The sequence below is a fragment of the Podarcis erhardii genome (genome assembly GCF_964252035.2).
Source record: "Podarcis erhardii genome assembly, chromosome: 5".
In the NCBI taxonomy this organism is placed as follows: Eukaryota; Metazoa; Chordata; class Lepidosauria; order Squamata; family Lacertidae; genus Podarcis; species Podarcis erhardii.
Window position 1 is genome coordinate 7,521,632 of NC_138509.1, and position 11,814 is coordinate 7,533,445.

Here is an 11,814-nt window from a genome sequence, read left to right on the forward strand (position 1 = left end):
TGGAGATACCTTAAATTTCCACTCAGGCTGGGACTACGTGAGATGCACGCCATGGGGGGAAAGGGCAATCCTGTGCCGTGTTATTTCCTTGTACCTCCCCCTGCCAGCAACAAGGGATTTGGAGCATGGTGGGGACGTCGTGGGGACTGCGTAAGCAGACAAAACACATTGCCATTCCCCCAGACATGCATAATGTTTTATTTGTAGATGCAAAGCCTTCTTTCTAGTTCCAGAAGGAAATGCCCCAAACACTTTACGCCCAGGAAGCCAATTAAACAATGAAAACATTAGGAAATCAACAACAGAGGCTGCTTCCACATTTGCAGTGTTCTGGAAGTGTTCCAGGCACTCATTTTTGGGTCCATATCCATATGGCATTGTGCTGGATTTGAGCATGCCCCAGCTCCTTTCTTAGATTATTCAAGTTTCCCCTAGCTGGCGGCGGCGGGGGGGGGGGGACCCTGATAGGCACAGTAGAGGCATGAAATGTATTTGTTTTAAAATAGATTCAAACAAAACCATTCAATATTTGGAGTCGTTACTTGTCTGGCATCTTAAAGTGAAACTTCTTGTTGTGTGTGTGCTATCCCATCCCAACTGCCTGTTCCTTAAAAAAAAATAATAATTAAGTTTTCCATTTTAATAATCCAGTAAAAACCACATTAAAACATTCCACATTGCAATACAATCAAAATAGCCAAATATAAAAGCCAAATTATATATTTTTGGCTGACTTTCCATGCTCTGAATTTCACAGAGTGCTGATCATCTAATATCACATTGTATTTCTTAGTTAGTCAATAAACCATTCCGATGTTGATCCTTCGTTTAATTTTCATTTATGTTTGCAACCACTGGTCTGTCCAACTTTCGCCTTCGTAGTTTTGTATGAAATATTTTTCCCTGTTTCAACTCACCTGTTCCATTTTGGTACAGCACAGCAGACCCGGCCCACTACAATTAGGGAGCAGCCATAAAAGTCTGCCTTTTGCTTTCACCTGGACTAAAAAGAAGCAGTGGTTGCAATGGCAGCGGCAGGAGACCCTTGATAACAAATATCAGTTGGGGGGGGGGGACAAAAATCCAGGAGCAGCTCAGCAGCCATCACAGATATTTTGATTATTATTTAGAGCACCTTATTCAATATTTGTTTGCATGGCAGCACAAAGCGGACAGCAGGAGTGCCACAAGAAAAGTAAGAAAGGGGAAGGACTCTGCATGTACAAAATCGTGACATTCAAATAATGACAGGATGTAACAAATGTCAATATACACGTAAAATTTGGAAAGTTGTGGAAGAGGCTGTGCTAGTCTAGACTCTGATTAAAATGGGATGAGGAGAAGAGGAAAGCAGAATAAAGGTAAAGGGACCCCTGACCATTAGGTCTAGTCGACTCTGGGGTTGCGGCGCTCATCTCGCTTTATTGGCCGAGGGAGCCGGCGTTTGTCCACAGACAGCTTCCCAGTCATGTGGCCAGCATAACTAAGCCGCTTCTGGCAAACCAGAGCAGCACACGGAAATGCCGTTTACCTTCCCGCCGGAGCGGTACCTATTTATATACTTGTACTTCGTGTTTTTGAACTGCTAGGTTGGCAGGAGCAGGGATCGAGCAACGGGAGCTCACCTTGTTGCGGGGATTCGAACCACCGACCTTCTGATCGGCAAGTCTGTGGTTTAACTCACAGCGCCACCAGTTTATGTAAAAAAAAAAAAAAAAGCCTACTGGCAAAGTGGGAGCCAGAAGAATCTCCTGGGGCAGAGAGTTCCATGTTTGTTCATTCTGGGCAAGTCACGCTGAGAGTTAAATACCCCACGTAGTTGCTGAGAGGACAAAATGGAATAACTTCAAGAAGGAAAAAAAACTTTGTAAGAAAAGGAAGTGCCATATATTTCAAGTAAAACTTATTTTCATAGGAAATGGTCTTTACAAACAAGTAGGGCAATTACATCCACTCACCAAAATTGTAGAAATCAAGAGATATATAGCTGCACTGGCAGCATATTTCTTTTTTCTCGTATCCAAAAATGCAAGAAGGACTTTGACACTTGTCAGAAGCTCGGCTCTGCCCTAACCGGTCTTGGAAGGATCTTTTTAAGAAGTCCCATATGCCCAGAGACTTTGCGCCTGCCCACTGGGGGAAATAGGAAGCTCTGAATACATATTTTTTAGATGTCCCTTTTACCACGAGGCACGTAGAGAAACCATTGGCCCCCTGCTGGTGAGGCTTGCTGACTTCCAGGTAAAGCGTGTTCTCCCTAACAGAGAGCACGTGTTGCGGTTGGGGGAACAAGCCACCTTGCCATGACTAGGCAGATTTGGAAAATCCCAAGCCTCTTAAGGGGTTAAGATTGGGTTGCTGGGGATTTTTGATTGTTGCAAATTTGGAGGAGGGGTCAGAGTCTTTAAATACAGGGGCCGGACTTTGGCCTTCCTCTTGGCCGTTTTGCATCAGATCACCCGCCCTCCCTCCCTTTAATAGGGTGGTTTTCTAGTTTGCTTGACCTTGCTATGCCTGTCATGGGGTCGTCTGCCTTTGAGCGGGGGCCTGGTAGGAATTTTGCCATCTGGCTGATTGGCTGGTGCCATTTGGTTTTTGCCTACTGCGTAGCAAATTGTCACAACTTGTAAGGTTGGCGGTTAGGCATTGGTTAAAGTGGTGCTTGGAGGGGTAAGTGCCTACCCCTCCAAATGATGCGGAAAGGGAATTCCGTTAAAGGAATCCAGGGGCTTGCCATTCTTTTCGTCCTTGTTCATGGCGTTGGACTTGGGCCGTGCAAGCCCCACAGGAACATGAGGGTGAGAAGTGAGGGACTGTTGCCCAGCTTCATTTTCTCACCCAATACTTGTTTCCCCACACTGGCTTCCGTTGGTGTCCGGAATGCCAGCTCTGTCCCTGAGGGCATGGTAACCAATGCCTAAGCAACCACTCACATTTTTTGTATTTGAATAAAGTTGTGGCCAAAATTATGCCAAAAACGCAAACAAAAATTGATGTGTGAAGTGTGAATTTTTTGGGGGGTGGCAATTGTGGGACTCAACATGCAAAGCAAAAATTCGATCTTCTTCTGTTAGGCAAAGATCACAAGATGACCCGGATGGTCGCCAGATTCTGCACACAGATCTGTAGGCACAGACCATCCCCTGATTCAAACTAGATTGTTAAGAAAATTCCCAAACTCAGATCCACAGGTGACTCTGGGTCATTTCTCTATGGCAGTCTATCTTAAAGTTCTTATGTGATTATATGCCTACCACATTTTAAAATTTAAAATCCACTGTTGCATATTGTTTTAAATGTTTGTTTTGCTTTTGGGGTTGTAGTTCCATTTGCGTTTTACAAGCTGGTCTCCAACCGTAATAATAAACTATACTATCCACTCACATTTGCAACATTCATCCCCCCCCCCTTTTTCCCCCATTGCTAAGTCTCTGAAAGAAAGGCAGCGGGCTATGTCAAACCTTTGTTTAAGCATGGTGACAGGCTTAAACAACTGCTTTAAGAGTCATTTCCCTTGAAAATCATTTTCATTTGAAATGCATCAAAAATAAAGGGTAACAGCTTATCATCATCATCATCTCTCCCCCCCCCCCACATATTTTATAGCTGTTTTGATCCTTGTTGTCTTGTCTACTGGTGCAGCTAAGTAATTTTAGACCGTGGACTCGACGATCTTATGGAGTCCCTACTACTTACTTCAAATGCGACCTGCACAATTATTCCTGGTCTTGCCGTCTTTATTCAGAAATTCCACTGTGTTCACGACAACTCCTTCCATCTAAACGAATTCCTCTTAAATTAATTTATTTCTCCAAATTAATGTTCTGCACAGACGATACATTTCCTCAAATTCATTACCCACTTAGATCGTGCCTCAAATCAATTCTCCCTCAATTAACCTGCAGTCCACTCACGTCCCTTTCCTGACCCCAACTCCAGGCATGGTGAGATTAAACACTGCTAAAGTGTTTTTTCTTTGTTATAGGAGGGACAAAGAGCAGACCAGCTAGGCTCTGTATTCAGGAAATGCTGCAAAGAGCTGTCTTGCTGCATGTCTGAATGCTTCCTGACATAGAAAAATAACATTAAAAAACCCCTATATTGAACTCTTCACCTTGGCATAATTTTATACAGTGGTACCTCGGGTTAAGTACTTAATTCATTCCGGAGGTCTGTACTTAACCTGAAACTGTTCTTAACCTGAAGCACCACTTTAGCTAATGGAGCCTCCTGCTGCCACCGTGCCGCCGGAGCACAATTTCTGTTCTCATCCTGAAGCAAAGTTCTTAACCTGAAGCACTATTTCTGGGTTAGCGGAGTCTGTAACCGGAAGCATATGTAACCTGAGGTACCAGTGTATTTGCAGAAGCTGGGTAAAAAAAAGAGTTCCACCTGGAACTTAAAAAGTTAAAAACTTTTGAAAAAAGTTAAAAAGGGTATCAGCAAATTCTGATGGAAAGGGGAGCAGAAATTGCTGGCCTTTACTTATTTGTCCCATGTCAGGAATAGAAATCAGCCCAGTGGCATTTGCTGCTGTTTGGTCTGTCCACATAAAATAGGAATCGGGACTTCAGTGTTGCAGGTAAAGGTAAAGGTAAAAGTACCCCTGCCCGTATGGGCCAGTCGTGTCCGACTCTAGGGTTGTGCGCCCATCTCACTTAAGAGGCCGGGGGCCAACGCTGTCCGCAGACACTTCCGGGTCACGTGGCCAGCATGACGAAGCTGCTCTGGCGAGCCAGCACCAGCGCAGCACACGGAAACGCCGTTTACCTTCCCGCTAGTAAGCGGTCCCTATTTATCTACTTGCACCCAGGGGTGCTTTCGAACTGCTAGGTTGGCAGGCGCTGGGACCGAGCAACGGGAGCACACCCCGCCGCGGGGATTCGAACTGCCGACCTGACGATCGGCAACTCCTAGGCGCTGAGGTTTTACCCACAGCGCCACCCGCGTCCCATTCAGTGTTGCAGATACCCACCCTTTAAATATTAGACAGGAGTTGTTGCTGTTGTCATTTTGGTGCCTCCTGAAGACCTTCGTCTTTCAACGAGCTTGTCAAATTCAGATCTTTCCCAGTCTGCATTTGCACTAGATAGCATTTTCTTTTTAACATTCTGCTGTTTGTGTGTTTACCATCCTGGACTCACCTGGAAGGATAGGCAGCATATAAGTTTGAAAATGATGGTGATGATAACCCTGGACCTTCTGAAAATTTTGTGTCCTGCTGCACAATGTCTGGAGGCAGGTAGGCTTTGTTGAAGGTGTGAAGAGCAGCAGTAAGTCTGTGAGCTTTGCTGCTGAGCAAACAGACATAAACCAGTAGTAAAAGCCAACTTGGGGTAGGATGGGGGCAGGGACATCCTATTTGCATGCTACTGCGTGCTTCTACTATCTGTTCCAGCCCCCTCATCCACCAACTCCCTTCTCTTGCGGGGCCCCAATTAGTGCCATTGCCTTCCGTTAAGAGTTTGGGTGTAATCCTTGACGCCTCCCTTTCCATGGATGCGCAGGTTACAGCAACAGCCAAGGCGACATTTTTCCACCTTCACCGCATCACGGCCTAGGACCCTCATACCTACGGACCCTCGTACGTACCTACGGGACCACCTCTCCTGGTATGCCCCACAGAGAGCCTCAAGGTCCATAAATAGCAACACCCTAGTGGTCCCAGGCCCTATGGAAGTTAGATTGGCTTCAACCAGAGCCAGGGCCTTTTCAACACTGGCTCCAGCCTGGTGGAACGCTCTGCCTCATGAGACCAGGGCCCTGCAGGATCTGGTTTCTTTCCGCAGGGCCTGTAAGACAGAGTTGTTCCGCCTGGCCTTTGGCTTGGAGCCAATTTGATTCCCTCCCTCCCTCCCTCTCTTTCTTTTTTCTTTTCCTTTCTCCTCCTGCGATGAGGCTACATTTTAACATTTTAATGTTTCAATATTTTAATGTTGTATTTTAATGTTGTTTTTAAGTTGTAATCATTCAACTTGTTTTTATTATTGCTTGTTAGCCGCCCTGAGCCCGGCCTTGGCTGGGGAGGGTGGGGTATAAATAATAATAATAATAATAATAATAATAATAATAATAATAATAATTATTGCCGGAAGCAGCCCAGCAAAGTGCTCCTTCTCACCCATTTCCCCTCCCATCCACTTCATTCCAAAAAGAAGCAGCTTCCCAGATTACTGTCGCTCAGCATAACCACTGCTTTGAGCTGATTACCACCCTCTCAGTGTCGCCCTCTGCTTGCGCTACTCAAACCTCTGCCATTGTTTTAAAATCACCACCTTCCCCCCTCTCAGTGTAACTCCACCCCTGCTTTATTTCAACCTATGACATTTGTTAATAATAATAATAATAATAATAATAATAATAATAATAATAATAATAATTTATTATTTATACCCTGCCCATCTGGCTGGGTTTCCCCAGCCACTCTGGGCAGCTTCCAACAAAGTATTAAAATAGTGTTTTCTCTCCGTGCCTCTCCACCCCACTTTACTAAAACTTCTGCCAGTTTTTTGAACCACCACTTTCCCCTATCAGTGTGCCTCCCTCCTTGCTTCCATGCCACAGCCACTGGTATTGTGCAACTTTGCCTTCAATTTTTATTATATAGAGAGATGTCAAGCACATTTGTACTCATGACTCTATCAGCTGTATGGCTAGCAAAATTTCATTTTGGCTTTCTTTTATATGTGGTAGCCCTCTCAACCACTCCATCACCTAACCCAGGCTTCCTCAACCTCGACCCTCCAGATGTTTTTTGGCCTACAACTCCCATGATCCCTAGCTAGCAGGACCAGTGGTCAGCGATGGTGGGATTTGTACTCTCAAAACATCTGGAGGGCCGAGGTTGGGTAAGCCTGACCTAACCCTTGATATATACACATGCAGCAGTATAATCTGGAGGCAGTAGAATAAAATATATTATTTCAAGGTCGAAGGTCACATCTTGAATTCTTCCCTACAAAACTCCCTGCAAATAGAAAATTACAGCAGGGAATTGTTTTCTGCTTGTGACGAGTTTTTGATTGATTAGGTGGTTTGTTTGTTTGTTTGTTTGTTTGTTTGTTTGTTTGTTTGTTTGTTTGTTTGTTAATGGTATCTCTACCAGTATCTGAACTGGTACAATTCTCTCCATCACTTTAGGATTCCACCAGCTCATTGCATTGCTAACTGAAGGGGAGAGTCTGAAAAAGGAGTGAAATTTTGGAGAGAAAACACGTAGAAAGGAGAGGTATATATAATTAGCAGCTTCAAAGGTGGAAAATTTGCGTTACTATAAAGTGAACAGACAAACTTTATTTTTTCAGATTATTATTATTATTATTATTCTCTTGGCATTGAACTGATCTTCAAAAATCCTGACTGAAGGCTGCTGGAGTAACATTTTTTCAAGAGAGAAATGTGTAAGTTGAAGTTTCTTGTTGGCTTGAAAACAAGGCTCCTCTTCAGTAGCAATGTGTACAGGCCTCCAGCCTTAGTTTACAAACTCACCTCGTTCATTTACATCTCCTCTTCCCCTTGCTTAGACTAATGCATTTGTTATATTTTTGACAAACAAATGCATTTTCCATCACCATTTCTCTCCGCTTCATCTACACTGGTGGTCGATTTGATGTTGGCTTTGAAAATTCCATCTGCTGAGCAGTTTATGCAGATTGATGTCCAGCAGCCGTCAGCCGTGTGGTATCAAATTGCCATTTTAAAAGGTCTTTGGGCTGTTCAGAAAAGCAGGTGTGGGTCTGGGCAGAGGTGGGGAGAAATACAAAGCTCGGCCAACTATTTCTTTATGTCTGGCTCTATAGATTATGTTTTACTTACCCCGCCCCACGATTTCCAGAATCTGACCAGAGCAGGCCTTCAGGCGTTTAGAAAGGGGTTAGTATCTGGGTCTTAAAACCACATGTTCATCCCAGCTCTATGACATCAAAATAGTAGTGTTTCATCCCTCCTCAGGAGAACTATTTATTAATAAAATAATAACATATTTATATACTGAAAACTCCTCTTGCTGCTTCAGTTCATTTTTAACCTGCTGCCCTGGTCATTCACCATTTCTAAAAAAAAATATTATATATATGGTCCTATCATACATTTTCACTTCAGTGATCATTTGTTGTTTTTGTTGTTTAGTCGTTTAGTCGTGTCTGACTCTTCGTGACCCCCTGGACCAGAGCACGCCAGTCCCTCCTGTCTTCCACTGCCTCCCGCAGTTTGGTCAAACTCATGCTGGTAGCTTCGAGAACACTGTCCCACCATCTTGTCCTCTGTCGTCCCCTTCTCCTTGTGCCCTCAGCCTTTCCCAACATCAGGGTCTTTTCCACGGAGTCTTCTCTTCTCATGAGGTGGCCAAAGTATTGGAGCCTCAGCTTCAGGATCTATCCTTCCAGTGAGCACTCAGGGCTGATTTCCTTCAGAATGGAGAGGTTTGATCTTCTTGCAGTCCATGGGACTCTCAAGAGTCTCCTCCAGCACCATAATTCAAAAGCATCAATTCTTCGGTGATCAGCCTTCTTTATGGTCCAGCTCTCACTTCCATACATCACTGCTGGGAAAACCATAGCTTTTACTATACGGACCTTTGTTGGCAAGGTGATGTCTCTACTTTTTAAGATGCTGTCTAGGTTTGTCATTGCTTTCTGCTCACACTTAGGCTTAGTGAAATGCACTCTTGTAGGCAAGCACACAGATGATGGCTGCAGATAGGATCACACATAGAGGTGCATCTCTGCCACCCTTTCTCAGCAGAGAGGAGCACTGCCGGTGAGGGTCTGCTTGCTTTCCCTCCCACCTAGACTTGGTGGGATTGGATTCACCAGATTCACCAGATTCAAAGCCTCTGGGTCTCACAAGAAGCCTACACCTTGGATCTCTCAGGCACAAAAGCCTAGAACTGGTGTCATGAGAAAACAGAACCAACGAAACAGGGCTTAGGATGTGGTGGTAGATGCATTGCTCTTCTCCTCCTCATGGGGAGGAGGACCCTCATGGGGTCACGAAGAGTCAGACACGACTAAACGACTAAACAACAACAACAACAAATGTGAGCAGAGAAACAAACACATACTGCTCCCATTTACCCTTGTGCCTCCTTTTCCTCTGTCATCCACCCGTGTCAAATTCCCAGCCTCTGTCCTTCCTCTATCACCAACCCTCCACACAAAACCTTCCTAGGGAAGGGCCTATCCTATTGCACTCTGCAAAGTAGCAGAGATATGGATGGCCTCTTGCACAAAACCAATAATAGCATAAGCAAGAAAACGGTCCTTTCCCTGAGAAGCAGGGAGATGATGATAGATGAAGGAAAGGAGCTGGAAAGGAGCAAACCCTGGATCGATTCCAGAAATATTTCCGCCCCACCTGCAACCTGCGGTTCCAGCCTGGATTCCTGTCAGGGCGGAACTCAACCCCATGCCGACAGAGAATTGTGCTTATCACAACATCTGTAAAACAAAAAACCAACCATGAACCTCCAGCCTTCTGTATGCATTTTGAATGTTTGGAATTAATTATTAGGGGAATACACACACAAACGGACAGAAACACAGTCTGAACATTATATTATGATATGCCTCCCTTCGGACTGTACCAAACTTTAAGCTGAGGAAGGGAGTGGAGCTTGTGTCACCCACTGATTTTAGTAGAGCAACTCTTCACTTGCAGGAGAATTACCATATTTTTTGCTCTATAAGACTCACTTTTCCCTCCTAAAATGTAAGGGGAAATGTGTGTGCATCTTATGGAGCGAATGCAGGCTGTGCAGCTATCCCAGAAGCCAGAACAGCAAGAGGGATCGCTGCTTTCGCTGTGCAGCGATCCCTCTTGCTGTTCTGGCTTCTGAGATTCAGAATATTTTTTTTCTTGTTTTCCTCCTCCAAAAACTAGGTGCGTCTTGTGGTCTGGTGCGTCTTATAGAGTGAAAAATACGGTATGTGTTTAAGGATTTTGAATGGCCCAAGTTCTGCTTCTGACAGCGGGGAAGACACGTGAGTAAACACAATTCTTTGCACATTAGCCTTAATAATATCTTAAATTGAACCCACCCCGAATACGTGTTCCTGAAGAGCTAGCCTCTAAATCCACCCCCTCACACTTGGCTGGACTGAGTGGGAATACAGGTTTGCATGAGGAATTTGCTAGGAGAGGTGTTGTCCTGATCGTAGACAGAGACCTACATAGCATCATATGCATGCAAATCTCACCACCAGTAGAATCACTGGTTAAGAGTAATTATTACTCTTTCTCTTGCACAGCAAGGTAACAGGTTTAACAGGTCCATAATCTGGGAAGGGTAAAGCCTGTTGACAAAAGCCAAATAAAAAGACTGCAAATATCAGACTACTTTAAAAAGATGAAAGGCTTCCCATTGCTGACCTTCACCTTTGCTTGGGGCTCCTTAGAGTGGGTGGTGATTTCTGCTGAGCTTTCTAAAGCAATTCACACTTCCTAATTCTCCTGCCCAGTGGAACCTGCCTTTCACATCTGTATGGATCAGACTGAGCTGACAAAATGTTCCATGATGATTCAGTAGGTCTTACACTCACTTATTCTAGAGTAACCTCCACTGAACTCAATGGGACTTGTTTCTAAGTAGGCATGGATAGCATTGTAACTTGAGTTCAAGGACAAAGTATTTCCCCCCTGACATTTATTTATTTATTTTGCACAAATTTAACAAAATAATTAATTTGGACAATATTGTACAGTACCAGAGGGGCACCTGCATTCACCTATTTCTCCCGGTCTTAAGGCGAGCACTCCACCTGGGAGAAACCAGTTCCCTTCGCCTCTCTGCCCTGAGCCTCTGCAGTTCAGGAGAGGCTGAAGGGTTACTGGGCCCAGGGGGAGACTCACCTGTAGGCACTGAGTCCTCAACCACCTCTGGAGCCAGAGTGGAATCACCTGGTGCCTGCTCCTGAGGATCTGGCACAGGTGCAGGCGCTTCAGAATCAAGGCCCTGCCCCAGTTCAGCCGGCCCTGGAGGCGGGGACTCCTGTGCAGGCTGGGATTCCTCCGGTTCAGCCTCTGAATCGGATTCCCAGGCCATCACATTCCTGCATTGTAGGGGGTTGGACTAGGTGACCCTCAGGGTCCCTCCCAACTCTTCAGTTTTGTGATTCTACGAAATGGGCAGTCCCACTCTGACTAATGTTTAGCATGTGCACCCGGCTGGGAGTGAGAGAAGGGCTAGGCTTATTCTCATGTATACAGCTGCACTTGCCCTGGAACAGCACACAAAACTCAATGTTGCTTTTCTTTGGGGAGGGGTGATTTGGGCTAGGTTACTTCCTTAGTTCCAACCTGAGCTAAACCTTCCAGATCTTGCACCCACCCCTGGACTGGCTTGGAAGGTGATGAGTTGTTTCTGAGGCTGGGCATGAGATCCAAGAGATCTCATGCTCCTCTCTGTCACTTCAGTTTAAGATTCCTGGAAGAGAGTTTGTGTCCCACACTCTCAGTAACAGATTCAGGATTCAGTAACACACATAACATAGTCCTTTTCCTCATGGCTTTGGGGAGATTTTTGACCCTTTGGGGAATGTCAGTAGTGAAGTGATATACTTCTGCCCCCTCCCCCCTGGTGTTCACTCACATATGCAGTAACTTTCTTCTTGGAGGTTGGGAATTTCTGGCTAGGTTCTGGAAATTATGAGAACACATCACAACTTTTAAAGTCCCAACAAGCTCCTCTTGTTTACCAGCTTCCTTCTTCTCTCTCTCTTTTTTTTAAAATAATATTTATTCCAGTTTTAAAGGTTACAAAAAGAAAACACTAAATTAAGCAAGAAAAAACAAAACAATACATCACAATAGATACAA